The following is a 21,222-nucleotide window of genomic DNA, read 5'->3' as shown; positions in this document are numbered from 1 at the left end:
CATCCCGAAGGTTGGTGGCCCATTGACATCAGGGTGGAAGGTGCTTGCGATACACTGTTCCTTCCTTCCTTCCTTCCTTCCTTTATTCCTCTTATGCTGTTTATGTAATAAGAGGGGACGATACACAGAAGAGAGAAAGTGGCCCAACACACTAGACTAGCAGTCTTCTGATCAATCTGCAGCTGGCAAGGTGGGGGAGAGCCTTTATTTTGCACCTGCTGGGATCTGCATTGGCAGAAGCTCTGAGGGCTGGGCCTTTCCTTTTGCCTGTAAAAACAAAAAGCAGCCCTCCTCCCTCCAGCCCTGAGAGCATGGGCGTGACACTGGAAAAAGCAGCATCTCCCCTTTGGTAAAGATGACCATTGCACAGCTGCTCACTCAGAGCTCGATCGTGCTCGATCAGGCGAGATATATTTAGGTCACCAGCAAAGTCTGTTCTCTTTTCTTGCGTAGGGTGAGCATTCACAGAGCCCAGCTTCGTTGACAAGAGTGCAAAAGGTGTATACTAAAAGCTTTCTGCTTTACTTGAGCGCCATGGCCGTTATTATATTTTGGCTGCTCCAAGCAATCTCTGTCCAGCCGATGCAAATTTCCAGCTCAAATTTTCCCAGCACTCAAAAAGTCCCTCCTCCCGCCAGCTCTGCTTTCAGGAAGTTCAGCAGAAGCAGTCCAACTTCTGTTCCCACTTCAGAGGAAAAGCTTTCTCGGGCCAGAGAAAGCCAGGGAATCACTGTACCGGCAAGTGCATTTCTTACAACTGGTAATCCCTCAGAACACAGAAATGAAGAAGCTGTATATGAAAATGTATTATTTCTTTGGTACACTAACCTATGTAACTAATATGGACCATTTCAGAGGACGGAGCGGACCCAACTGTGATCCCAGAGACCCAAATACCCAGCAGTAGGGAAAATAAATCCTCTCTGTGCTCTGCAACATTACATACACAAAATGCAAGCGCGTGCATTTTTTTATTGGCCCCATATACAGAATACATGTGAGGATGCTTGCCTTCCCAGTGTATTTCTCAAGCTCTTGAGAGCATATGCTATTTCCATGGGAACGCAAATAAGTTCATACTTTACATTTGTGTGTGACAAAAGGGGAAAAAAACTATTTTGTGTAAAATGCCAGCAGAGAGTGTTTCTGCCCGGTCTCGAACCGGGGACCTTTCGCGTGTGAGGCGAACGTGATAACCACTACACTACAGAAACAGCTGCTTGCTCACCTTTGTAGGGACTGGGAGAACAGGTGCAAAGGGCAGTGCAAGTGGACCTGCTTAAAGACTAATCAAATGCCTTGCGCCTGAAGCTCACACAATCCAGCCTAAAACATACGTCCTATCAAGCATGCGCACATATACAAGTATGCCAGCTGAGGGCCTATGCAGCGTACAGAGGGAAGGACATATTTCCACTTTGAGATCGGACGGCCAAAACTCACAAGCAAATCAAGGAATGTTACTGAGAGCTAACAGAGAACACAAAGTGCTTGTCGCAAGGACATGGCACGCAAAGAGGTTCAGGAAGTGAATTGTTCATCGACTACTGCTTACCGAGAAAACCAGAGAGTCTGTCCAATGAAAATAACATTGAAAAAACAAAAAAAAGGAGCTCAAGTTAACCACCTTGATTGGGCTCGTCCGGGATTTGAACCCGGGACCTCTCGCACCCAAAGCGAGAATCATACCCCTAGACCAACGAGCCACGGTCCTTTGAGCATTTGACGGAATTGTCCTCAGCGTTTGCACCCCCCTTAGGATTCGAGGCCAAGAATGCCTATTCCTGAAGTTTGTTCCTGCCGCTGAAAGCCTTGTCGGTGTATGAGCCAAATGAATGCCCCAGTCGGCACGCTCTGACTGTCTTCACAGGTCTCCTCCTCATCCCGAAGGTTGGTGGCCCATTGACATCAGGGTGGAAGGTGCTTGCGATACACTGTTCCTTCCTTCCTTCCTTCCTTCCTTTATTCCTCTTATGCTGTTTATGTAATAAGAGGGGACGATACACAGAAGAGAGAAAGTGGCCCAACACACTAGACTAGCAGTCTTCTGATCAATCTGCAGCTGGCAAGGTGGGGGAGAGCCTTTATTTTGCACCTGCTGGGATCTGCATTGGCAGAAGCTCTGAGGGCTGGGCCTTTCCTTTTGCCTGTAAAAACAAAAAGCAGCCCTCCTCCCTCCAGCCCTGAGAGCATGGGCGTGACACTGGAAAAAGCAGCATCTCCCCTTTGGTAAAGATGACCATTGCACAGCTGCTCACTCAGAGCTCGATCGTGCTCGATCAGGCGAGATATATTTAGGTCACCAGCAAAGTCTGTTCTCTTTTCTTGCGTAGGGTGAGCATTCACAGAGCCCAGCTTCGTTGACAAGAGTGCAAAAGGTGTATACTAAAAGCTTTCTGCTTTACTTGAGCGCCATGCCCGTTATTATATTTTGGCTGCTCCAAGCAATCTCTGTCCAGCCGATGCAAATTTCCAGCTCAAATTTTCCCAGCACTCAAAAAGTCCCTCCTCCCGCCAGCTCTGCTTTCAGGAAGTTCAGCAGAAGCAGTCCAACTTCTGTTCCCACTTCAGAGGAAAAGCTTTCTCGGGCCAGAGAAAGCCAGGGAATCACTGTACCGGCAAGTGCATTTCTTACAACTGGTAATCCCTCAGAACACAGAAATGAAGAAGCTGTATATGAAAATGTATTATTTCTTTGGTACACTAACCTATGTAACTAATATGGACCATTTCAGAGGACGGAGCGGACCCAACTGTGATCCCAGAGACCCAAATACCCAGCAGTAGGGAAAATAAATCCTCTCTGTGCTCTGCAACATTACATACACAAAATGCAAGCGCGTGCATTTTTTTATTGGCCCCATATACAGAATACATGTGAGGATGCTTGCCTTCCCAGTGTATTTCTCAAGCTCTTGAGAGCATATGCTATTTCCATGGGAACGCAAATAAGTTCATACTTTACATTTGTGTGTGACAAAAGGGGAAAAAAACTATTTTGTGTAAAATGCCAGCAGAGAGTGTTTCTGCCCGGTCTCGAACCGGGGACCTTTCGCGTGTGCGTGATAACCACTACACTACAGAAACAGCTGCTTGCTCACCTTTGTAGGGACTGGGAGAACAGGTGCAAAGGGCAGTGCAAGTGGACCTGCTTAAAGACTAATCAAATGCCTTGCGCCTGAAGCTCACACAATCCAGCCTAAAACATACGTCCTATCAAGCATGCGCACATATACAAGTATGCCAGCTGAGGGCCTATGCAGCGTACAGAGGGAAGGACATATTTCCACTTTGAGATCGGACGGCCAAAACTCACAAGCAAATCAAGGAATGTTACTGAGAGCTAACAGAGAACACAAAGTGCTTGTCGCAAGGACATGGCACGCAAAGAGGTTCAGGAAGTGAATTGTTCATCGACTACTGCTTACCGAGAAAACCAGAGAGTCTGTCCAATGAAAATAACATTGAAAAAACAAAAAAAAGGAGCTCAAGTTAACCACCTTGATTGGGCTCGTCCGGGATTTGAACCCGGGACCTCTCGCACCCAAAGCGAGAATCATACCCCTAGACCAACGAGCCACGGTCCTTTGAGCATTTGACGGAATTGTCCTCAGCGTTTGCACCCCCCTTAGGATTCGAGGCCAAGAATGCCTATTCCTGAAGTTTGTTCCTGCCGCTGAAAGCCTTGTCGGTGTATGAGCCAAATGAATGCCCCAGTCGGCACGCTCTGACTGTCTTCACAGGTCTCCTCCTCATCCCGAAGGTTGGTGGCCCATTGACATCAGGGTGGAAGGTGCTTGCGATACACTGTTCCTTCCTTCCTTCCTTCCTTCCTTTATTCCTCTTATGCTGTTTATGTAATAAGAGGGGACGATACACAGAAGAGAGAAAGTGGCCCAACACACTAGACTAGCAGTCTTCTGATCAATCTGCAGCTGGCAAGGTGGGGGAGAGCCTTTATTTTGCACCTGCTGGGATCTGCATTGGCAGAAGCTCTGAGGGCTGGGCCTTTCCTTTTGCCTGTAAAAACAAAAAGCAGCCCTCCTCCCTCCAGCCCTGAGAGCATGGGCGTGACACTGGAAAAAGCAGCATCTCCCCTTTGGTAAAGATGACCATTGCACAGCTGCTCACTCAGAGCTCGATCGTGCTCGATCAGGCGAGATATATTTAGGTCACCAGCAAAGTCTGTTCTCTTTTCTTGCGTAGGGTGAGCATTCACAGAGCCCAGCTTCGTTGACAAGAGTGCAAAAGGTGTATACTAAAAGCTTTCTGCTTTACTTGAGCGCCATGGCCGTTATTATATTTTGGCTGCTCCAAGCAATCTCTGTCCAGCCGATGCAAATTTCCAGCTCAAATTTTCCCAGCACTCAAAAAGTCCCTCCTCCCGCCAGCTCTGCTTTCAGGAAGTTCAGCAGAAGCAGTCCAACTTCTGTTCCCACTTCAGAGGAAAAGCTTTCTCGGGCCAGAGAAAGCCAGGGAATCACTGTACCGGCAAGTGCATTTCTTACAACTGGTAATCCCTCAGAACACAGAAATGAAGAAGCTGTATATGAAAATGTATTATTTCTTTGGTACACTAACCTATGTAACTAATATGGACCATTTCAGAGGACGGAGCGGACCCAACTGTGATCCCAGAGACCCAAATACCCAGCAGTAGGGAAAATAAATCCTCTCTGTGCTCTGCAACATTACATACACAAAATGCAAGCGCGTGCATTTTTTTATTGGCCCCATATACAGAATACATGTGAGGATGCTTGCCTTCCCAGTGTATTTCTCAAGCTCTTGAGAGCATATGCTATTTCCATGAGAACGCAAATAAGTTCATACTTTACATTTGTGTGTGACAAAAGGGGAAAAAAACTATTTTGTGTAAAATGCCAGCAGAGAGTGTTTCTGCCCGGTCTCGAACCGGGGACCTTTCGCGTGTGAGGCGACCGTGATAACCACTACACTACAGAAACAGCTGCTTGCTCACCTTTGTAGGGACTGGGAGAACAGGTGCAAAGGGCAGTGCAAGTGGACCTGCTTAAAGACTAATCAAATGCCTTGCGCCTGAAGCTCACACAATCCAGCCTAAAACATACGTCCTATCAAGCATGCGCACATATACAAGTATGCCAGCTGAGGGCCTATGCAGCGTACAGAGGGAAGGACATATTTCCACTTTGAGATCGGACGGCCAAAACTCACAAGCAAATCAAGGAATGTTACTGAGAGCTAACAGAGAACACAAAGTGCTTGTCGCAAGGACATGGCACGCAAAGAGGTTCAGGAAGTGAATTGTTCATCGACTACTGCTTACCGAGAAAACCAGAGAGTCTGTCCAATGAAAATAACATTGAAAAAACAAAAAAAAGGAGCTCAAGTTAACCACCTTGATTGGGCTCGTCCGGGATTTGAACCCGGGACCTCTCGCACCCAAAGCGAGAATCATACCCCTAGACCAACGAGCCACGGTCCTTTGAGCATTTGACGGAATTGTCCTCAGCGTTTGCACCCCCCTTAGGATTCGAGGCCAAGAATGCCTTTTCCTGAAGTTTGTTCCTGCCGCTGAAAGCCTTGTCGGTGTATGAGCCAAATGAATGCCCCAGTCGGCACGCTCTGACTGTCTTCACAGGTCTCCTCCTCATCCCGAAGGTTGGTGGCCCATTGACATCAGGGTGGAAGGTGCTTGCGATACACTGTTCCTTCCTTCCTTCCTTCCTTCCTTTATTCCTCTTATGCTGTTTATGTAATAAGAGGGGACGATACACAGAAGAGAGAAAGTGGCCCAACACACTAGACTAGCAGTCTTCTGATCAATCTGCAGCTGGCAAGGTGGGGGAGAGCCTTTATTTTGCACCTGCTGGGATCTGCATTGGCAGAAGCTCTGAGGGCTGGGCCTTTCCTTTTGCCTGTAAAAACAAAAAGCAGCCCTCCTCCCTCCAGCCCTGAGAGCATGGGCGTGACACTGGAAAAAGCAGCATCTCCCCTTTGGTAAAGATGACCATTGCACAGCTGCTCACTCAGAGCTCGATCGTGCTCGATCAGGCGAGATATATTTAGGTCACCAGCAAAGTCTGTTCTCTTTTCTTGCGTAGGGTGAGCATTCACAGAGCCCAGCTTCGTTGACAAGAGTGCAAAAGGTGTATACTAAAAGCTTTCTGCTTTACTTGAGCGCCATGCCCGTTATTATATTTTGGCTGCTCCAAGCAATCTCTGTCCAGCCGATGCAAATTTCCAGCTCAAATTTTCCCAGCACTCAAAAAGTCCCTCCTCCCGCCAGCTCTGCTTTCAGGAAGTTCAGCAGAAGCAGTCCAACTTCTGTTCCCACTTCAGAGGAAAAGCTTTCTCGGGCCAGAGAAAGCCAGGGAATCACTGTACCGGCAAGTGCATTTCTTACAACTGGTAATCCCTCAGAACACAGAAATGAAGAAGCTGTATATGAAAATGTATTATTTCTTTGGTACACTAACCTATGTAACTAATATGGACCATTTCAGAGGACGGAGCGGACCCAACTGTGATCCCAGAGACCCAAATACCCAGCAGTAGGGAAAATAAATCCTCTCTGTGCTCTGCAACATTACATACACAAAATGCAAGCGCGTGCATTTTTTTATTGGCCCCATATACAGAATACATGTGAGGATGCTTGCCTTCCCAGTGTATTTCTCAAGCTCTTGAGAGCATATGCTATTTCCATGGGAACGCAAATAAGTTCATACTTTACATTTGTGTGTGACAAAAGGGGAAAAAAACTATTTTGTGTAAAATGCCAGCAGTGAGTGTTTCTGCCCGGTCTCGAACCGGGGACCTTTCGCGTGTGAGGCGAACGTGATAACCACTACACTACAGAAACAGCTGCTTGCTCACCTTTGTAGGGACTGGGAGAACAGGTGCAAAGGGCAGTGCAAGTGGACCTGCTTAAAGACTAATCAAATGCCTTGCGCCTGAAGCTCACACAATCCAGCCTAAAACATACGTCCTATCAAGCATGCGCACATATACAAGTATGCCAGCTGAGGGCCTATGCAGCGTACAGAGGGAAGGACATATTTCCACTTTGAGATCGGACGGCCAAAACTCACAAGCAAATCAAGGAATGTTACTGAGAGCTAACAGAGAACACAAAGTGCTTGTCGCAAGGACATGGCACGCAAAGAGGTTCAGGAAGTGAATTGTTCATCGACTACTGCTTACCGAGAAAACCAGAGAGTCTGTCCAATGAAAATAACATTGAAAAAACAAAAAAAGGAGCTCAAGTTAACCACCTTGATTGGGCTCGTCCGGGATTTGAACCCGGGACCTCTCGCACCCAAAGCGAGAATCATACCCCTAGACCAACGAGCCACGGTCCTTTGAGCATTTGACGGAATTGTCCTCAGCGTTTGCACCCCCCTTAGGATTCGAGGCCAAGAATGCCTATTCCTGAAGTTTGTTCCTGCCGCTGAAAGCCTTGTCGGTGTATGAGCCAAATGAATGCCCCAGTCGGCACGCTCTGACTGTCTTCACAGGTCTCCTCCTCATCCCGAAGGTTGGTGGCCCATTGACATCAGGGTGGAAGGTGCTTGCGATACACTGTTCCTTCCTTCCTTCCTTCCTTCCTTTATTCCTCTTATGCTGTTTATGTAATAAGAGGGGACGATACACAGAAGAGAGAAAGTGGCCCAACACACTAGACTAGCAGTCTTCTGATCAATCTGCAGCTGGCAAGGTGGGGGAGAGCCTTTATTTTGCACCTGCTGGGATCTGCATTGGCAGAAGCTCTGAGGGCTGGGCCTTTCCTTTTGCCTGTAAAAACAAAAAGCAGCCCTCCTCCCTCCAGCCCTGAGAGCATGGGCGTGACACTGGAAAAAGCAGCATCTCCCCTTTGGTAAAGATGACCATTGCACAGCTGCTCACTCAGAGCTCGATCGTGCTCGATCAGGCGAGATATATTTAGGTCACCAGCAAAGTCTGTTCTCTTTTCTTGCGTAGGGTGAGCATTCACAGAGCCCAGCTTCGTTGACAAGAGTGCAAAAGGTGTATACTAAAAGCTTTCTGCTTTACTTGAGCGCCATGGCCGTTATTATATTTTGGCTGCTCCAAGCAATCTCTGTCCAGCCGATGCAAATTTCCAGCTCAAATTTTCCCAGCACTCAAAAAGTCCCTCCTCCCTCCAGCTCTGCTTTCAGGAAGTTCAGCAGAAGCAGTCCAACTTCTGTTCCCACTTCAGAGGAAAAGCTTTCTCGGGCCAGAGAAAGCCAGGGAATCACTGTACCGGCAAGTGCATTTCTTACAACTGGTAATCCCTCAGAACACAGAAATGAAGAAGCTGTATATGAAAATGTATTATTTCTTTGGTACACTAACCTATGTAACTAATATGGACCATTTCAGAGGACGGAGCGGACCCAACTGTGATCCCAGAGACCCAAATACCCAGCAGTAGGGAAAATAAATCCTCTCTGTGCTCTGCAACATTACATACACAAAATGCAAGCGCGTGCATTTTTTTATTGGCCCCATATACAGAATACATGTGAGGATGCTTGCCTTCCCAGTGTATTTCTCAAGCTCTTGAGAGCATATGCTATTTCCATGAGAACGCAAATAAGTTCATACTTTACATTTGTGTGTGACAAAAGGGGAAAAAAACTATTTTGTGTAAAATGCCAGCAGAGAGTGTTTCTGCCCGGTCTCGAACCGGGGACCTTTCGCGTGTGAGGCGACCGTGATAACCACTACACTACAGAAACAGCTGCTTGCTCACCTTTGTAGGGACTGGGAGAACAGGTGCAAAGGGCAGTGCAAGTGGACCTGCTTAAAGACTAATCAAATGCCTTGCGCCTGAAGCTCACACAATCCAGCCTAAAACATACGTCCTATCAAGCATGCGCACATATACAAGTATGCCAGCTGAGGGCCTATGCAGCGTACAGAGGGAAGGACATATTTCCACTTTGAGATCGGACGGCCAAAACTCACAAGCAAATCAAGGAATGTTACTGAGAGCTAACAGAGAACACAAAGTGCTTGTCGCAAGGACATGGCACGCAAAGAGGTTCAGGAAGTGAATTGTTCATCGACTACTGCTTACCGAGAAAACCAGAGAGTCTGTCCAATGAAAATAACATTGAAAAAACAAAAAAAAGGAGCTCAAGTTAACCACCTTGATTGGGCTCGTCCGGGATTTGAACCCGGGACCTCTCGCACCCAAAGCGAGAATCATACCCCTAGACCAACGAGCCACGGTCCTTTGAGCATTTGACGGAATTGTCCTCAGCGTTTGCACCCCCCCTTAGGATTCGAGGCCAAGAATGCCTTTTCCTGAAGTTTGTTCCTGCCGCTGAAAGCCTTGTCGGTGTATGAGCCAAATGAATGCCCCAGTCGGCACGCTCTGACTGTCTTCACAGGTCTCCTCCTCATCCCGAAGGTTGGTGGCCCATTGACATCAGGGTGGAAGGTGCTTGCGATACACTGTTCCTTCCTTCCTTCCTTCCTTTATTCCACTTATGCTGTTTATGTAATAAGAGGGGACGATACACAGAAGAGAGAAAGTGGCCCAACACACTAGACTAGCAGTCTTCTGATCAATCTGCAGCTGGCAAGGTGGGGGAGAGCCTTTATTTTGCACCTGCTGGGATCTGCATTGGCAGAAGCTCTGAGGGCTGGGCCTTTCCTTTTGCCTGTAAAAACAAAAAGCAGCCCTCCTCCCTCCAGCCCTGAGAGCATGGGCGTGACACTGGAAAAAGCAGCATCTCCCCTTTGGTAAAGATGACCATTGCACAGCTGCTCACTCAGAGCTCGATCGTGCTCGATCAGGCGAGATATATTTAGGTCACCAGCAAAGTCTGTTCTCTTTTCTTGCGTAGGGTGAGCATTCACAGAGCCCAGCTTCGTTGACAAGAGTGCAAAAGGTGTATACTAAAAGCTTTCTGCTTTACTTGAGCGCCATGGCCGTTATTATATTTTGGCTGCTCCAAGCAATCTCTGTCCAGCCGATGCAAATTTCCAGCTCAAATTTTCCCAGCACTCAAAAAGTCCCTCCTCCCGCCAGCTCTGCTTTCAGGAAGTTCAGCAGAAGCAGTCCAACTTCTGTTCCCACTTCAGAGGAAAAGCTTTCTCGGGCCAGAGAAAGCCAGGGAATCACTGTACCGGCAAGTGCATTTCTTACAACTGGTAATCCCTCAGAACACAGAAATGAAGAAGCTGTATATGAAAATGTATTATTTCTTTGGTACACTAACCTATGTAACTAATATGGACCATTTCAGAGGACGGAGCGGACCCAACTGTGATCCCAGAGACCCAAATACCCAGCAGTAGGGAAAATAAATCCTCTCTGTGCTCTGCAACATTACATACACAAAATGCAAGCGCGTGCATTTTTTTATTGGCCCCATATACAGAATACATGTGAGGATGCTTGCCTTCCCAGTGTATTTCTCAAGCTCTTGAGAGCATATGCTATTTCCATGAGAACGCAAATAAGTTCATACTTTACATTTGTGTGTGACAAAAGGGGAAAAAAACTATTTTGTGTAAAATGCCAGCAGAGAGTGTTTCTGCCCGGTCTCGAACCGGGGACCTTTCGCGTGTGAGGCGAACGTGATAACCACTACACTACAGAAACAGCTGCTTGCTCACCTTTGTAGGGACTGGGAGAACAGGTGCAAAGGGCAGTGCAAGTGGACCTGCTTAAAGACTAATCAAATGCCTTGCGCCTGAAGCTCACACAATCCAGCCTAAAACATACGTCCTATCAAGCATGCGCACATATACAAGTATGCCAGCTGAGGGCCTATGCAGCGTACAGAGGGAAGGACATATTTCCACTTTGAGATCGGACGGCCAAAACTCACAAGCAAATCAAGGAATGTTACTGAGAGCTAACAGAGAACACAAAGTGCTTGTCGCAAGGACATGGCACGCAAAGAGGTTCAGGAAGTGAATTGTTCATCGACTACTGCTTACCGAGAAAACCAGAGAGTCTGTCCAATGAAAATAACATTGAAAAAACAAAAAAAAGGAGCTCAAGTTAACCACCTTGATTGGGCTCGTCCGGGATTTGAACCCGGGACCTCTCGCACCCAAAGCGAGAATCATACCCCTAGACCAACGAGCCACGGTCCTTTGAGCATTTGACGGAATTGTCCTCAGCGTTTGCACCCCCCTTAGGATTCGAGGCCAAGAATGCCTTTTCCTGAAGTTTGTTCCTGCCGCTGAAAGCCTTGTCGGTGTATGAGCCAAATGAATGCCCCAGTCGGCACGCTCTGACTGTCTTCACAGGTCTCCTCCTCATCCCGAAGGTTGGTGGCCCATTGACATCAGGGTGGAAGGTGCTTGCGATACACTGTTCCTTCCTTCCTTCCTTCCTTCCTTTATTCCTCTTATGCTGTTTATGTAATAAGAGGGGACGATACACAGAAGAGAGAAAGTGGCCCAACACACTAGACTAGCAGTCTTCTGATCAATCTGCAGCTGGCAAGGTGGGGGAGAGCCTTTATTTTGCACCTGCTGGGATCTGCATTGGCAGAAGCTCTGAGGGCTGGGCCTTTCCTTTTGCCTGTAAAAACAAAAAGCAGCCCTCCTCCCTCCAGCCCTGAGAGCATGGGCGTGACACTGGAAAAAGCAGCATCTCCCCTTTGGTAAAGATGACCATTGCACAGCTGCTCACTCAGAGCTCGATCGTGCTCGATCAGGCGAGATATATTTAGGTCACCAGCAAAGTCTGTTCTCTTTTCTTGCGTAGGGTGAGCATTCACAGAGCCCAGCTTCGTTGACAAGAGTGCAAAAGGTGTATACTAAAAGCTTTCTGCTTTACTTGAGCGCCATGGCCGTTATTATATTTTGGCTGCTCCAAGCAATCTCTGTCCAGCCGATGCAAATTTCCAGCTCAAATTTTCCCAGCACTCAAAAAGTCCCTCCTCCCGCCAGCTCTGCTTTCAGGAAGTTCAGCAGAAGCAGTCCAACTTCTGTTCCCACTTCAGAGGAAAAGCTTTCTCGGGCCAGAGAAAGCCAGGGAATCACTGTACCGGCAAGTGCATTTCTTACAACTGGTAATCCCTCAGAACACAGAAATGAAGAAGCTGTATATGAAAATGTATTATTTCTTTGGTACACTAACCTATGTAACTAATATGGACCATTTCAGAGGACGGAGCGGACCCAACTGTGATCCCAGAGACCCAAATACCCAGCAGTAGGGAAAATAAATCCTCTCTGTGCTCTGCAACATTACATACACAAAATGCAAGCGCGTGCATTTTTTTATTGGCCCCATATACAGAATACATGTGAGGATGCTTGCCTTCCCAGTGTATTTCTCAAGCTCTTGAGAGCATATGCTATTTCCATGGGAACGCAAATAAGTTCATACTTTACATTTGTGTGTGACAAAAGGGGAAAAAAACTATTTTGTGTAAAATGCCAGCAGAGAGTGTTTCTGCCCGGTCTCGAACCGGGGACCTTTCGCGTGTGAGGCGAACGTGATAACCACTACACTACAGAAACAGCTGCTTGCTCACCTTTGTAGGGACTGGGAGAACAGGTGCAAAGGGCAGTGCAAGTGGACCTGCTTAAAGACTAATCAAATGCCTTGCGCCTGAAGCTCACACAATCCAGCCTAAAACATACGTCCTATCAAGCATGCGCACATATACAAGTATGCCAGCTGAGGGCCTATGCAGCGTACAGAGGGAAGGACATATTTCCACTTTGAGATCGGACGGCCAAAACTCACAAGCAAATCAAGGAATGTTACTGAGAGCTAACAGAGAACACAAAGTGCTTGTCGCAAGGACATGGCACGCAAAGAGGTTCAGGAAGTGAATTGTTCATCGACTACTGCTTACCGAGAAAACCAGAGAGTCTGTCCAATGAAAATAACATTGAAAAAACAAAAAAAAGGAGCTCAAGTTAACCACCTTGATTGGGCTCGTCCGGGATTTGAACCCGGGACCTCTCGCACCCAAAGCGAGAATCATACCCCTAGACCAACGAGCCACGGTCCTTTGAGCATTTGACGGAATTGTCCTCAGCGTTTGCACCCCCCTTAGGATTCGAGGCCAAGAATGCCTATTCCTGAAGTTTGTTCCTGCCGCTGAAAGCCTTGTCGGTGTATGAGCCAAATGAATGCCCCAGTCGGCACGCTCTGACTGTCTTCACAGGTCTCCTCCTCATCCCGAAGGTTGGTGGCCCATTGACATCAGGGTGGAAGGTGCTTGCGATACACTGTTCCTTCCTTCCTTCCTTCCTTCCTTTATTCCTCTTATGCTGTTTATGTAATAAGAGGGGACGATACACAGAAGAGAGAAAGTGGCCCAACACACTAGACTAGCAGTCTTCTGATCAATCTGCAGCTGGCAAGGTGGGGGAGAGCCTTTATTTTGCACCTGCTGGGATCTGCATTGGCAGAAGCTCTGAGGGCTGGGCCTTTCCTTTTGCCTGTAAAAACAAAAAGCAGCCCTCCTCCCTCCAGCCCTGAGAGCATGGGCGTGACACTGGAAAAAGCAGCATCTCCCCTTTGGTAAAGATGACCATTGCACAGCTGCTCACTCAGAGCTCGATCGTGCTCGATCAGGCGAGATATATTTAGGTCACCAGCAAAGTCTGTTCTCTTTTCTTGCGTAGGGTGAGCATTCACAGAGCCCAGCTTCGTTGACAAGAGTGCAAAAGGTGTATACTAAAAGCTTTCTGCTTTACTTGAGCGCCATGGCCGTTATTATATTTTGGCTGCTCCAAGCAATCTCTGTCCAGCCGATGCAAATTTCCAGCTCAAATTTTCCCAGCACTCAAAAAGTCCCTCCTCCCTCCAGCTCTGCTTTCAGGAAGTTCAGCAGAAGCAGTCCAACTTCTGTTCCCACTTCAGAGGAAAAGCTTTCTCGGGCCAGAGAAAGCCAGGGAATCACTGTACCGGCAAGTGCATTTCTTACAACTGGTAATCCCTCAGAACACAGAAATGAAGAAGCTGTATATGAAAATGTATTATTTCTTTGGTACACTAACCTATGTAACTAATATGGACCATTTCAGAGGACGGAGCGGACCCAACTGTGATCCCAGAGACCCAAATACCCAGCAGTAGGGAAAATAAATCCTCTCTGTGCTCTGCAACATTACATACACAAAATGCAAGCGCGTGCATTTTTTTATTGGCCCCATATACAGAATACATGTGAGGATGCTTGCCTTCCCAGTGTATTTCTCAAGCTCTTGAGAGCATATGCTATTTCCATGAGAACGCAAATAAGTTCATACTTTACATTTGTGTGTGACAAAAGGGGAAAAAAACTATTTTGTGTAAAATGCCAGCAGAGAGTGTTTCTGCCCGGTCTCGAACCGGGGACCTTTCGCGTGTGAGGCGACCGTGATAACCACTACACTACAGAAACAGCTGCTTGCTCACCTTTGTAGGGACTGGGAGAACAGGTGCAAAGGGCAGTGCAAGTGGACCTGCTTAAAGACTAATCAAATGCCTTGCGCCTGAAGCTCACACAATCCAGCCTAAAACATACGTCCTATCAAGCATGCGCACATATACAAGTATGCCAGCTGAGGGCCTATGCAGCGTACAGAGGGAAGGACATATTTCCACTTTGAGATCGGACGGCCAAAACTCACAAGCAAATCAAGGAATGTTACTGAGAGCTAACAGAGAACACAAAGTGCTTGTCGCAAGGACATGGCACGCAAAGAGGTTCAGGAAGTGAATTGTTCATCGACTACTGCTTACCGAGAAAACCAGAGAGTCTGTCCAATGAAAATAACATTGAAAAAACAAAAAAAAGGAGCTCAAGTTAACCACCTTGATTGGGCTCGTCCGGGACCTCTCGCACCCAAAGCGAGAATCATACCCCTAGACCAACGAGCCACGGTCCTTTGAGCATTTGACGGAATTGTCCTCAGCGTTTGCACCCCCCTTAGGATTCGAGGCCAAGAATGCCTTTTCCTGAAGTTTGTTCCTGCCGCTGAAAGCCTTGTCGGTGTATGAGCCAAATGAATGCCCCAGTCGGCACGCTCTGACTGTCTTCACAGGTCTCCTCCTCATCCCGAAGGTTGGTGGCCCATTGACATCAGGGTGGAAGGTGCTTGCGATACACTGTTCCTTCCTTCCTTCCTTCCTTCCTTTATTCCTCTTATGCTGTTTATGTAATAAGAGGGGACGATACACAGAAGAGAGAAAGTGGCCCAACACACTAGACTAGCAGTCTTCTGATCAATCTGCAGCTGGCAAGGTGGGGGAGAGCCTTTATTTTGCACCTGCTGGGATCTGCATTGGCAGAAGCTCTGAGGGCTGGGCCTTTCCTTTTGCCTGTAAAAACAAAAAGCAGCCCTCCTCCCTCCAGCCCTGAGAGCATGGGCGTGACACTGGAAAAAGCAGCATCTCCCCTTTGGTAAAGATGACCATTGCACAGCTGCTCACTCAGAGCTCGATCGTGCTCGATCAGGCGAGATATATTTAGGTCACCAGCAAAGTCTGTTCTCTTTTCTTGCGTAGGGTGAGCATTCACAGAGCCCAGCTTCGTTGACAAGAGTGCAAAAGGTGTATACTAAAAGCTTTCTGCTTTACTTGAGCGCCATGGCCGTTATTATATTTTGGCTGCTCCAAGCAATCTCTGTCCAGCCTATGCAAATTTCCAGCTCAAATTTTCCCAGCACTCAAAAAGTCCCTCCTCCCGCCAGCTCTGCTTTCAGGAAGTTCAGCAGAAGCAGTCCAACTTCTGTTCCCACTTCAGAGGAAAAGCTTTCTCGGGCCAGAGAAAGCCAGGGAATCACTGTACCGGCAAGTGCATTTCTTACAACTGGTAATCCCTCAGAACACAGAAATGAAGAAGCTGTATATGAAAATGTATTATTTCTTTGGTACACTAACCTATGTAACTAATATGGACCATTTCAGAGGACGGAGCGGACCCAACTGTGATCCCAGAGACCCAAATACCCAGCAGTAGGGAAAATAAATCCTCTCTGTGCTCTGCAACATTACATACACAAAATGCAAGCGCGTGCATTTTTTTATTGGCCCCATATACAGAATACATGTGAGGATGCTTGCCTTCCCAGTGTATTTCTCAAGCTCTTGAGAGCATATGCTATTTCCATGGGAACGCAAATAAGTTCATACTTTACATTTGTGTGTGACAAAAGGGGAAAAAAACTATTTTGTGTAAAATGCCAGCAGAGAGTGTTTCTGCCCGGTCTCGAACCGGGGACCTTTCGCGTGTGAGGCGAACGTGATAACCACTACACTACAGAAACAGCTGCTTGCTCACCTTTGTAGGGACTGGGAGAACAGGTGCAAAGGGCAGTGCAAGTGGACCTGCTTAAAGACTAATCAAATGCCTTGCGCCTGAAGCTCACACAATCCAGCCTAAAACATACGTCCTATCAAGCATGCGCACATATACAAGTATGCCAGCTGAGGGCCTATGCAGCGTACAGAGGGAAGGACATATTTCCACTTTGAGATCGGACGGCCAAAACTCACAAGCAAATCAAGGAATGTTACTGAGAGCTAACAGAGAACACAAAGTGCTTGTCGCAAGGACATGGCACGCAAAGAGGTTCAGGAAGTGAATTGTTCATCGACTACTGCTTACCGAGAAAACCAGAGAGTCTGTCCAATGAAAATAACATTGAAAAAACAAAAAAAAGGAGCTCAAGTTAACCACCTTGATTGGGCTCGTCCGGGATTTGAACCCGGGACCTCTCGCACCCAAAGCGAGAATCATACCCCTAGACCAACGAGCCACGGTCCTTTGAGCATTTGACGGAATTGTCCTCAGCGTTTGCACCCCCCTTAGGATTCGAGGCCAAGAATGCCTATTCCTGAAGTTTGTTCCTGCCGCTGAAAGCCTTGTCGGTGTATGAGCCAAATGAATGCCCCAGTCGGCACGCTCTGACTGTCTTCACAGGTCTCCTCCTCATCCCGAAGGTTGGTGGCCCATTGACATCAGGGTGGAAGGTGCTTGCGATACACTGTTCCTTCCTTCCTTCCTTCCTTCCTTTATTCCTCTTATGCTGTTTATGTAATAAGAGGGGACGATACACAGAAGAGAGAAAGTGGCCCAACACACTAGACTAGCAGTCTTCTGATCAATCTGCAGCTGGCAAGGTGGGGGAGAGCCTTTATTTTGCACCTGCTGGGATCTGCATTGGCAGAAGCTCTGAGGGCTGGGCCTTTCCTTTTGCCTGTAAAAACAAAAAGCAGCCCTCCTCCCTCCAGCCCTGAGAGCATGGGCGTGACACTGGAAAAAGCAGCATCTCCCCTTTGGTAAAGATGACCATTGCACAGCTGCTCACTCAGAGCTCGATCGTGCTCGATCAGGCGAGATATATTTAGGTCACCAGCAAAGTCTGTTCTCTTTTCTTGCGTAGGGTGAGCATTCACAGAGCCCAGCTTCGTTGACAAGAGTGCAAAAGGTGTATACTAAAAGCTTTCTGCTTTACTTGAGCGCCATGGCCGTTATTATATTTTGGCTGCTCCAAGCAATCTCTGTCCAGCCGATGCAAATTTCCAGCTCAAATTTTCCCAGCACTCAAAAAGTCCCTCCTCCCTCCAGCTCTGCTTTCAGGAAGTTCAGCAGAAGCAGTCCAACTTCTGTTCCCACTTCAGAGGAAAAGCTTTCTCGGGCCAGAGAAAGCCAGGGAATCACTGTACCGGCAAGTGCATTTCTTACAACTGGTAATCCCTCAGAACACAGAAATGAAGAAGCTGTATATGAAAATGTATTATTTCTTTGGTACACTAACCTATGTAACTAATATGGACCATTTCAGAGGACGGAGCGGACCCAACTGTGATCCCAGAGACCCAAATACCCAGCAGTAGGGAAAATAAATCCTCTCTGTGCTCTGCAACATTACATACACAAAATGCAAGCGCGTGCATTTTTTTATTGGCCCCATATACAGAATACATGTGAGGATGCTTGCCTTCCCAGTGTATTTCTCAAGCTCTTGAGAGCATATGCTATTTCCATGAGAACGCAAATAAGTTCATACTTTACATTTGTGTGTGACAAAAGGGGAAAAAAACTATTTTGTGTAAAATGCCAGCAGAGAGTGTTTCTGCCCGGTCTCGAACCGGGGACCTTTCGCGTGTGAGGCGACCGTGATAACCACTACACTACAGAAACAGCTGCTTGCTCACCTTTGTAGGGACTGGGAGAACAGGTGCAAAGGGCAGTGCAAGTGGACCTGCTTAAAGACTAATCAAATGCCTTGCGCCTGAAGCTCACACAATCCAGCCTAAAACATACGTCCTATCAAGCATGCGCACATATACAAGTATGCCAGCTGAGGGCCTATGCAGCGTACAGAGGGAAGGACATATTTCCACTTTGAGATCGGACGGCCAAAACTCACAAGCAAATCAAGGAATGTTACTGAGAGCTAACAGAGAACACAAAGTGCTTGTCGCAAGGACATGGCACGCAAAGAGGTTCAGGAAGTGAATTGTTCATCGACTACTGCTTACCGAGAAAACCAGAGAGTCTGTCCAATGAAAATAACATTGAAAAAACAAAAAAAAGGAGCTCAAGTTAACCACCTTGATTGGGCTCGTCCGGGATTTGAACCCGGGACCTCTCGCACCCAAAGCGAGAATCATACCCCTAGACCAACGAGCCACGGTCCTTTGAGCATTTGACGGAATTGTCCTCAGCGTTTGCACCCCCCTTAGGATTCGAGGCCAAGAATGCCTTTTCCTGAAGTTTGTTCCTGCCGCTGAAAGCCTTGTCGGTGTATGAGCCAAATGAATGCCCCAGTCGGCACGCTCTGACTGTCTTCACAGGTCTCCTCCTCATCCCGAAGGTTGGTGGCCCATTGACATCAGGGTGGAAGGTGCTTGCGATACACTGTTCCTTCCTTCCTTCCTTCCTTCCTTTATTCCTCTTATGCTGTTTATGTAATAAGAGGGGACGATACACAGAAGAGAGAAAGTGGCCCAACACACTAGACTAGCAGTCTTCTGATCAATCTGCAGCTGGCAAGGTGGGGGAGAGCCTTTATTTTGCACCTGCTGGGATCTGCATTGGCAGAAGCTCTGAGGGCTGGGCCTTTCCTTTTGCCTGTAAAAACAAAAAGCAGCCCTCCTCCCTCCAGCCCTGAGAGCATGGGCGTGACACTGGAAAAAGCAGCATCTCCCCTTTGGTAAAGATGACCATTGCACAGCTGCTCACTCAGAGCTCGATCGTGCTCGATCAGGCGAGATATATTTAGGTCACCAGCAAAGTCTGTTCTCTTTTCTTGCGTAGGGTGAGCATTCACAGAGCCCAGCTTCGTTGACAAGAGTGCAAAAGGTGTATACTAAAAGCTTTCTGCTTTACTTGAGCGCCATGGCCGTTATTATATTTTGGCTGCTCCAAGCAATCTCTGTCCAGCCGATGCAAATTTCCAGCTCAAATTTTCCCAGCACTCAAAAAGTCCCTCCTCCCGCCAGCTCTGCTTTCAGGAAGTTCAGCAGAAGCAGTCCAACTTCTGTTCCCACTTCAGAGGAAAAGCTTTCTCGGGCCAGAGAAAGCCAGGGAATCACTGTACCGGCAAGTGCATTTCTTACAACTGGTAATCCCTCAGAACACAGAAATGAAGAAGCTGTATATGAAAATGTATTATTTCTTTGGTACACTAACCTATGTAACTAATATGGACCATTTCAGAGGACGGAGCGGACCCAACTGTGATCCCAGAGACCCAAATACCCAGCAGTAGGGAAAATAAATCCTCTCTGTGCTCTGCAACATTACATACACAAAATGCAAGCGCGTGCATTTTTTTATTGGCCCCATATACAGAATACATGTGAGGATGCTTGCCTTCCCAGTGTATTTCTCAAGCTCTTGAGAGCATATGCTATTTCCATGGGAACGCAAATAAGTTCATACTTTACATTTGTGTGTGACAAAAGGGGAAAAAAACTATTTTGTGTAAAATGCCAGCAGAGAGTGTTTCTGCCCGGTCTCGAACCGGGGACCTTTCGCGTGTGAGGCGAACGTGATAACCACTACACTACAGAAACAGCTGCTTGCTCACCTTTGTAGGGACTGGGAGAACAGGTGCAAAGGGCAGTGCAAGTGGACCTGCTTAAAGACTAATCAAATGCCTTGCGCCTGAAGCTCACACAATCCAGCCTAAAACATACGTCCTATCAAGCATGCGCACATATACAAGTATGCCAGCTGAGGGCCTATGCAGCGTACAGAGGGAAGGACATATTTCCACTTTGAGATCGGACGGCCAAAACTCACAAGCAAATCAAGGAATGTTACTGAGAGCTAACAGAGAACACAAAGTGCTTGTCGCAAGGACATGGCACGCAAAGAGGTTCAGGAAGTGAATTGTTCATCGACTACTGCTTACCGATAAAACCAGAGAGTCTGTCCAATGAAAATAACATTGAAAAAACAAAAAAAAGGAGCTCAAGTTAACCACCTTGATTGGGCTCGTCCGGGATTTGAACCCGGGACCTCTCGCACCCAAAGCGAGAATCATACCCCTAGACCAACGAGCCACGGTCCTTTGAGCATTTGACGGAATTGTCCTCAGCGTTTGCACCCCCCTTAGGATTCGAGGCCAAGAATGCCTATTCCTGAAGTTTGTTCCTGCCGCTGAAAGCCTTGTCGGTGTATGAGCCAAATGAATGCCCCAGTCGGCACGCTCTGACTGTCTTCACAGGTCTCCTCCTCATCCCGAAGGTTGGTGGCCCATTGACATCAGGGTGGAAGGTGCTTGCGATACACTGTTCCTTCCTTCCTTCCTTCCTTCCTTTATTCCTCTTATGCTGTTTATGTAATAAGAGGGGACGATACACAGAAGAGAGAAAGTGGCCCAACACACTAGACTAGCAGTCTTCTGATCAATCTGCAGCTGGCAAGGTGGGGGAGAGCCTTTATTTTGCACCTGCTGGGATCTGCATTGGCAGAAGCTCTGAGGGCTGGGCCTTTCCTTTTGCCTGTAAAAACAAAAAGCAGCCCTCCTCCCTCCAGCCCTGAGAGCATGGGCGTGACACTGGAAAAAGCAGCATCTCCCCTTTGGTAAAGATGACCATTGCACAGCTGCTCACTCAGAGCTCGATCGTGCTCGATCAGGCGAGATATATTTAGGTCACCAGCAAAGTCTGTTCTCTTTTCTTGCGTAGGGTGAGCATTCACAGAGCCCAGCTTCGTTGACAAGAGTGCAAAAGGTGTATACTAAAAGCTTTCTGCTTTACTTGAGCGCCATGGCCGTTATTATATTTTGGCTGCTCCAAGC

General features: G+C 47.5%; 16 non-coding genes across 16 annotated transcripts; all 16 read right to left on the bottom strand.

Annotated features, from left to right (window-relative positions):
* Nucleotides 1–1,141: 1,141 nt before the first annotated feature.
* Nucleotides 1,142–1,214, bottom strand: TRNAV-CAC (transfer RNA valine (anticodon CAC)). The gene has a single exon. It is a non-coding gene; the product is annotated as a tRNA-Val (tRNA).
* A 420-nt stretch (nt 1,215–1,634) lies between these two features.
* Nucleotides 1,635–1,706, bottom strand: TRNAP-UGG (transfer RNA proline (anticodon UGG)). The gene has a single exon. It is a non-coding gene; the product is annotated as a tRNA-Pro (tRNA).
* Nucleotides 1,707–3,507: 1,801 nt separating this feature from the next.
* TRNAP-UGG (transfer RNA proline (anticodon UGG)) lies at nt 3,508–3,579 on the bottom strand. The gene has a single exon. It is a non-coding gene; the product is annotated as a tRNA-Pro (tRNA).
* A 1,808-nt stretch (nt 3,580–5,387) lies between these two features.
* On the bottom strand, nt 5,388–5,459 carry TRNAP-UGG (transfer RNA proline (anticodon UGG)). Its single transcript has one exon. It is a non-coding gene; the product is annotated as a tRNA-Pro (tRNA).
* A 1,315-nt stretch (nt 5,460–6,774) lies between these two features.
* On the bottom strand, nt 6,775–6,847 carry TRNAV-CAC (transfer RNA valine (anticodon CAC)). Its single transcript has one exon. It is a non-coding gene; the product is annotated as a tRNA-Val (tRNA).
* Nucleotides 6,848–7,266: 419 nt separating this feature from the next.
* On the bottom strand, nt 7,267–7,338 carry TRNAP-UGG (transfer RNA proline (anticodon UGG)). The gene has a single exon. It is a non-coding gene; the product is annotated as a tRNA-Pro (tRNA).
* A 1,808-nt stretch (nt 7,339–9,146) lies between these two features.
* Nucleotides 9,147–9,218, bottom strand: TRNAP-UGG (transfer RNA proline (anticodon UGG)). Its single transcript has one exon. It is a non-coding gene; the product is annotated as a tRNA-Pro (tRNA).
* Nucleotides 9,219–10,530: 1,312 nt separating this feature from the next.
* Nucleotides 10,531–10,603, bottom strand: TRNAV-CAC (transfer RNA valine (anticodon CAC)). The gene has a single exon. It is a non-coding gene; the product is annotated as a tRNA-Val (tRNA).
* A 420-nt stretch (nt 10,604–11,023) lies between these two features.
* Nucleotides 11,024–11,095, bottom strand: TRNAP-UGG (transfer RNA proline (anticodon UGG)). Its single transcript has one exon. It is a non-coding gene; the product is annotated as a tRNA-Pro (tRNA).
* A 1,315-nt stretch (nt 11,096–12,410) lies between these two features.
* TRNAV-CAC (transfer RNA valine (anticodon CAC)) lies at nt 12,411–12,483 on the bottom strand. Its single transcript has one exon. It is a non-coding gene; the product is annotated as a tRNA-Val (tRNA).
* Nucleotides 12,484–12,903: 420 nt separating this feature from the next.
* TRNAP-UGG (transfer RNA proline (anticodon UGG)) lies at nt 12,904–12,975 on the bottom strand. Its single transcript has one exon. It is a non-coding gene; the product is annotated as a tRNA-Pro (tRNA).
* Nucleotides 12,976–16,157: 3,182 nt separating this feature from the next.
* On the bottom strand, nt 16,158–16,230 carry TRNAV-CAC (transfer RNA valine (anticodon CAC)). Its single transcript has one exon. It is a non-coding gene; the product is annotated as a tRNA-Val (tRNA).
* A 420-nt stretch (nt 16,231–16,650) lies between these two features.
* On the bottom strand, nt 16,651–16,722 carry TRNAP-UGG (transfer RNA proline (anticodon UGG)). Its single transcript has one exon. It is a non-coding gene; the product is annotated as a tRNA-Pro (tRNA).
* A 1,808-nt stretch (nt 16,723–18,530) lies between these two features.
* Nucleotides 18,531–18,602, bottom strand: TRNAP-UGG (transfer RNA proline (anticodon UGG)). The gene has a single exon. It is a non-coding gene; the product is annotated as a tRNA-Pro (tRNA).
* A 1,315-nt stretch (nt 18,603–19,917) lies between these two features.
* On the bottom strand, nt 19,918–19,990 carry TRNAV-CAC (transfer RNA valine (anticodon CAC)). The gene has a single exon. It is a non-coding gene; the product is annotated as a tRNA-Val (tRNA).
* Nucleotides 19,991–20,410: 420 nt separating this feature from the next.
* Nucleotides 20,411–20,482, bottom strand: TRNAP-UGG (transfer RNA proline (anticodon UGG)). Its single transcript has one exon. It is a non-coding gene; the product is annotated as a tRNA-Pro (tRNA).
* Nucleotides 20,483–21,222: the final 740 nt, after the last annotated feature.

Source organism: Ambystoma mexicanum, chromosome 2q, assembly GCF_040938575.1.
Source record: "Ambystoma mexicanum isolate Mex_15411 chromosome 2q, UKY_AmexF1_1, whole genome shotgun sequence".
Taxonomy (NCBI): domain Eukaryota; kingdom Metazoa; phylum Chordata; class Amphibia; order Caudata; family Ambystomatidae; genus Ambystoma; species Ambystoma mexicanum.
This window is presented reverse-complemented; position numbering and strand designations above follow the sequence as displayed.